At 46.3% G+C, this 6,000-nt stretch overlaps 1 long non-coding RNA gene across 1 annotated transcript in view; it reads right to left on the bottom strand.

The window, feature by feature from the left end:
- Positions 1-1,383: 1,383 nt before the first annotated feature.
- Positions 1,384-6,000, bottom strand: part of LOC309615187 — a 571,459-nt gene continuing 566,842 nt past the window's right edge. Inside the window, exon 3 of the long non-coding RNA XR_014236605.1 lies at positions 1,384-1,809. This is a non-coding gene — a long non-coding RNA (uncharacterized lncRNA). The remainder of the gene's footprint in view (positions 1,810-6,000) is intronic.

Genomic DNA, 6,000 nt, shown 5'->3' with positions numbered 1-6,000 from the left:
GGTGCTCCTATGTTGGGTGCATAAATATTTACAATTGTTATACCTTCCTCTTGGATCGATCCCTTGATCATTATATAGTGTCCTTCTTTGTCTCTTGTAATAGTCTTTATTTTAAAGTCTATTTTGTCTGATATGAGAATTGCTACTCCAGCTTTCTTTTGATTTCCATTTGCATGGAATATCTTTTTCCATCCCCTCACTTTCAGTCTGTATGTGTCTCTAGGTCTGAAGTGGGTCTCTTGTAGACAGCATATATATGGGTCTTGTTTTTGTATCCATTCAGCCAGCCTGTGTCTTTTGGTGGGAGCATTTAATCCATTTACATTCAAGGTAATTATCGATATGTATGTTCCTATTCCCATTTTCTTAAATGTTTTGGGTTTGTTATTGTAGGTGTTTTCCTTCTCTTGTGTTTCTTGCCTAGAGAAGTTCCTTTAGCATTTGTTGTAAAGCTGGTTTGGTGGTGCTGAACTCTCTCAGCTTTTGCTTGTCTGTAAAGGTTTTAATTTCTCCATCACATTTGAATGAGATCCTTGCTGGGTAGAGTAATCTTGGTTGTAGGTTCTTCTCCTTCATCACTTTAAGTATATCCTGCCACTCCCTTCTGGCTTGCAGAGTTTCTGCTGAAAGATCAGATGTTAACCTTATGGGGATTCCCTTGTGTGTTATTTGTTGTTTTTCCCTTGCTGCCTTTAATATGTTTTCCTTATATTTAATTTTTGACAGTTTGATTAATATGTGTCTTGGCGTGTTTCTCCTTGGGTTTATCCTGTATGGGACTCTCTGTGCTTCCAGGACTTGATTAACTATTTCCTTTCCCACATTAGGGAAGTTTTCAACTATAATCTCTTCAAATATTTTCTCAGTCCCTTTCTTTTTCTCTTCTTCTTCTGGGACCCCTATAATTCGAATGTTGGTGCGTTTAATGTTGTCCCAGAGGTCTCTGAGACTGTCCTCAGTTCTTTTCATTCTTTTTTCTTTATCCTGCTCTGCAGTAGTTATTTCCACCATTTTATCTTCCAGGTCACTTATCCTTTCTTCTGCCTCAGTTATTCTGCTATTGATCCCATCTAGAGTATTTTTAATTTCATTTATTGTGTTTTTCATCATTGCTTGGTTCCTCTTTAGTTCTTCGTCCTTGTTAAATGTTTCTTGCATTTTGTCTATTCTATTTCCAAGATTTTGGATCATCCTTACTATCATTATTCTGAATTCTTTTTCAGGTAGACTACCTATTTCCTCTTCATTTGTTAAGTCTAGTGTGTTTTGACCCTGCTCCTTCATCTGCTGTGTGTTTTTCTGTCGTCTCATTTTGCTTATCTTACTGTGTTTGGGGTCTCCTTATCACAGGTTGCAGGTTCGTAGTTCCCGTTGTTTTTGGTATCTGTCCCCAGTGGCTAAGGTTGGTTCAGTGGGTTGTGTAGGCTTCCTGGTGCAGGGAACTAGTGCCTGAGTTCTGGTGGATGTGGCTGGATCTTGTCTTTCTGGTGGGCACGTCCACGTCTGGTGGTGTATTTTGGGGTGTCTGTGGCCTTATTATGATTTTAGGCAGCCTCTCTGCTAATGGATGGGGCTGTGTTCCTGTCTTGCTAGTTGTTTGGCATAGGGTGTTCAGCACTGTAGCTTGCTGGTCATTGAGTGATGCTGGGTCTTGATGTTGAGATGGAGATCTCTGAGAGATTTTTGCCATTTAGTATTACGTGGAGCTGGGAGGTCTCTTGTGGACCAGTGTCCTGAAGTTGGCTCTCCCACCTCCGAGGTACGGCCCTGATGCCTGGCTGAAGCACCAAGAGCCTTTCGTCCACACGGCTCAGAGTAAAAGGGAGAAAAAATAGAAAGAAAGAAAGAAAGAAAGAGGCTATAATATAGTGAAGTAAAATAAAGCAATTATAAAGCAAAGCTATACAGACAAAATCTCCCCGAGAAGCATATACATATACACTCACAAAAAAAAAAAGGAAAAGGGGAAAAATTAATATATCCTGCTCCCAAAGTCCACCTCCTGAATTTGGGATGATTCGTTGTCTATTCAGGTATTCAACAGATGCAGGCACATCAAGTTGTTTGTGGAGTTTTAATCTGCTGCTTCTGAGGCTGCTGGGAGAGATTTCCCCTCCTCGTCTCTGTTCGCACAGCTCCTGGCGATCAGCTTTGGATTTGGACCCGCCTCTGCGTGTAGGTCGCCTGAGGGCGTCTGTTCCCCGCCCAGACAGGACGGGGTTAAAGGAGCAGCTGCTTCGGGGGCTCTGGCTCACTCAGGCCGCGGGGAGGGAGGGGTACAGAGGAGGCGGGGCGAGCCTGCGGTGTCAGAGGACGGCGTGACGTTGCAGCAGCCTGAGGCGCGCAGTGCGTTCTCCCGGGGAATTTGTCCCCGGACCACGGGACCCTGGCAGTGGCGGGCTGCACGGGCTCCCGGGAGGGGCGGTGTGGAGAGTGACCTGTGCTCGCACACAGGCTTTTTGGAGGCGGCAGCAGCAGCCCCAGCATCTCACGCCCGTCTCTGGGGTCCGCGCTGTTAGCCGGGGCTCGCGCCAGTCTCTGGAGTTCATTTAGGCGGCGCTCTGAATCCCCTCTCCTGCGCGCCGCGAAACAAAGTGGCAAGAAAAAGTCTCTTGCCTCTTCAGCAGCTGCAGACTTTTTCCTGGTCTCCCTCCCAGCCAGCTGTGGTGCACTAACCCCTTCAGGCTGTGTTCACGCCGCCAACCCCGGTCCTCTCCCTGCGATCCTACCGAAGCCAGAGCCTCCGCTCCCAGCCCCGCCCGCCCCGGCGGGGGAGCAGACAAGCCTCTCGGGCTGGTGAGCGCTGCTCGGCGCCGAGCCTCTGTGTGGGAGTCTCTCCGTTTTTCCCTCTGCGCCCCTGTTGCTGTGGGATCCGCGCTGTTAGCCGCGGCTCGCGCCCGTCTCTGAAGTTCGTTTAGGCGGCGCTCTGAATCCCCTCTCCTCGCGCACCAGGAAACAGGGAAGAAAAAGTCTCTTGCCTCTTCGGCAGCTGCAGACTTTTTCCCGGTCTCCCTCCCAGCCAGCTGTGGTGCACTAACCCCTTCAGGCTGTGTTCACGCCGCCAACCCCGGTCCTCTCCCTGCATCCGACCGAAGCCCGAGCCTCAGCTCCCAGCCCCGCCCGCCCCGGCGGCTGAGCAGACAAGCCTCTCGGGCTGGTGAGTGCTGGTCAGCGCCGAGCCTCCGTGCGGGAAGTGCGGGAATCTCTCCGCTTTGCCCTCCATACCCCTGTGGCTGCGCTCTCCTCCGTGGCTCCGAAGCTTCCCCCCTCTGCCACCCGCAGTCTCTGCCCGCGAAGGGGCTTCCTAGTGCGTGGAAACCTTTCCTCCTTCACAGCTCCCTCCCACTGGTGCAGGTGCCGTCCCTATTCTTTTGTCTCTGTTATTTCTTTTTTCTTTTGCCCTACCCAAGTACGGGGGGAGTTTCTTGCCTTTTGGGAGGTCTGACGTTTTCTGCCAGCGTTCAGTGGGTGTTCTGTAGGAGCAGTTCCACGTGTAGATGTATTTCTACTGTATCTGTGGGAAGGAAGGTGATCTCCGCGTCTTACTCTAACGCCATCTTCTCTCCTCTCTCCAATAGCTGACATTTAGTAGACTCTTCTTATATTTCCAGTACTGTGCTAAAAACTAAAATTATAACAGTGAATATGGCATTAAAGAGCTTTTCTAATTAAAAGAACAGAGAAATATGTGAAGAACTATAGTACATGATGGTAAGTTCTGACATAGTAAAATTCATATAGCAAAATAATAAGAGCATCCATTTACTTTTTTTTAACTTTTTATTTTATATTGGAGTATAGCCAATTAACAATGTTGTGATAGTTTCAGGTGCACACCAAAGGAACAGCCATATACATATACATGTATGCATTCTCCCCCAAACTCCCCTCCCATCCAGGCTGCCACATAACATTGAGCAGAGCTCCCTGAGAGCATCCATTTATTGAGGATTTATCTCCCATGCATTGTGCCAAGCATACACATTTACACAATATACACCCTCTTTCATTTATTCCTTATAACGAACTGTTATAGGTACATTTTGAGGTATATGAGGGACAGAGGTTAAGTGACTTGTACAAAGTCCTTAGATAATAAATGACAGGGCTGAGATTTGAATCCAGATCTACTGACAAAGACTGCTTCATCTTATCCTCCTTCCCACCCCACCGTGGGCACATAATGAGGGATATTTTATTCAGCCTTGGGGCCTAGGGAGGTCTTCCTAGTGGAAAGGATGGCAATTATAGTTAAGAGGAGACCAAAAGAGTGTCTAAGAGCTGGCCAGGCAAAATGGCAAGCGTGGGTTTATGTATCTAATGTTGACAGTGGAGAAAGGAGGTAAAAAGTTCCCAATAGAGAGACCAGCAAGTGTAAAAGCCCAGAAACAACAAAGTACATTGCTCATTACTAGTTCTGTCTGCTGGTACTCTGGAGATGTAAAAGATAAGGAAGTTAAAAAAGTTAAGGAGTTTGTACATTGCCTTGAGGGTGATGGGAACCAGTGATAGATATTTAAGATGGGATTAACAAAATAAAATTTAGGAAGATTATGTTGTCTACATTATGTGATTGGGACTGTAGCTGGGTACATCTGGAACTGGGGAGGTCTTTCTTAATCTTCCCCTCAAGCATGCATGTATCTTGTATGTATTTTAGTGTATAACTATGGTAGTACACCATATTTTTGTGTTCTATATTTTTTACTGAATCAATTTATTCAACAAATATTTGTAGAGTGCTCTCAGGCAAGGACATTACCAGAAATGAGAACTATGGACCAATATCCATCATGAATATAGATGCAAAAATATTTAGCTATATATAAGCAAATCAAATTCAGCAATATGTAAAAGAGTAATACATCATGACCAAAAGAGTTTTATTTCAGGTACTTAAGGTTCGATTTGCATTAAAAATAAATCAATCAATGAGAGTCATCAAGATAGGTCATTCCTGACTTTGCTTCCCCTCAGGAGAAAAACGACTAACATCTACTCAAGAACAAGACACCACTGAGAGAATCCTGGAACACAGGGATGAAGCTGAAACAACCCCCTGCACCACAGAGACCAAGGCAGACTACATTAGAAGGTAAGAGAAGTGGCTTCATGTTGATTGCATTGCCCCTCCCCCAGGACAATGCAGCACCATGTGGGGAAGGTCTCTCCTGAGCCTTTGGCTCCCCCAGTGGGGAAAGAAACCAAGGGGGGACAACCAGCTTCCCCCAGCTTTGTGGGTCTCTTTGTAGGAATTTCTACTTTGACTTCACACCATGGGGATTACAGGGGAATCCACAGGGCCCAGCCACTGGGAATCGACTGTGACAGAGAAAAAGGGAGAGATTTGCAACAACCAGCACATGGGTCTTGGCAAGTGCACAAGTAGTAATCCCAACCCAACAGATTTGTTCATCTGCAGAACCAAGTCAGGGGTACACTCTGAACAGAAAACTTGGTAGGCGTACACATCTGCCAGATTAGGATCCTCGAATGAGGAGTTTTGCTGATCCTAGAGCCCAGTTTGCCCACACCCAGGTGAGGTGCTGAGTCACAGCCCTACCTATTGTGGAGAGTGCCTTCAAGCCCGATCTGACCAGAAGGGCTGGTGACAACTCCTGGAAGGTGTGTGGACGAGGTGCCTTCAAGCAGAGAGGTAGGTGGGCAAAGCATTTTGTCCTCAGAGCAAAGCCGGTACTGGGCATGAAGTCTTCTCATGCTAGGCACAGGCAGGGGATTAATTTATAGCCAAGGCTGAGGGTACCACCTGGCCCCTCCCAACAAGAGAGCCTGTTTGGGAGCTTGAGAGTAGTTTCAGGGTAGTCGGGGGACAGATGAAATAGGTGAGGAGGATAAAGAGGTTAAAACTTCCAGCTGTAAAATGAATATCATGGGGATATAATGTATGTATAGGGAATATAGTCGATACTATTGTAACAACTTTGTATGTAACAGATGGTAACTGGTCTTATTGAAATGATTATTTCATATTGTAGTTAT

The sequence above is a fragment of the Balaenoptera borealis genome, assembly GCF_965194805.1.
Source record: "Balaenoptera borealis genome assembly, chromosome: 17".
NCBI lineage: Eukaryota > Metazoa > Chordata > Mammalia > Artiodactyla > Balaenopteridae > Balaenoptera > Balaenoptera borealis.
Note: the sequence above shows the minus strand (reverse complement) of the source record. Positions and strands in the feature narration are given on the sequence as shown.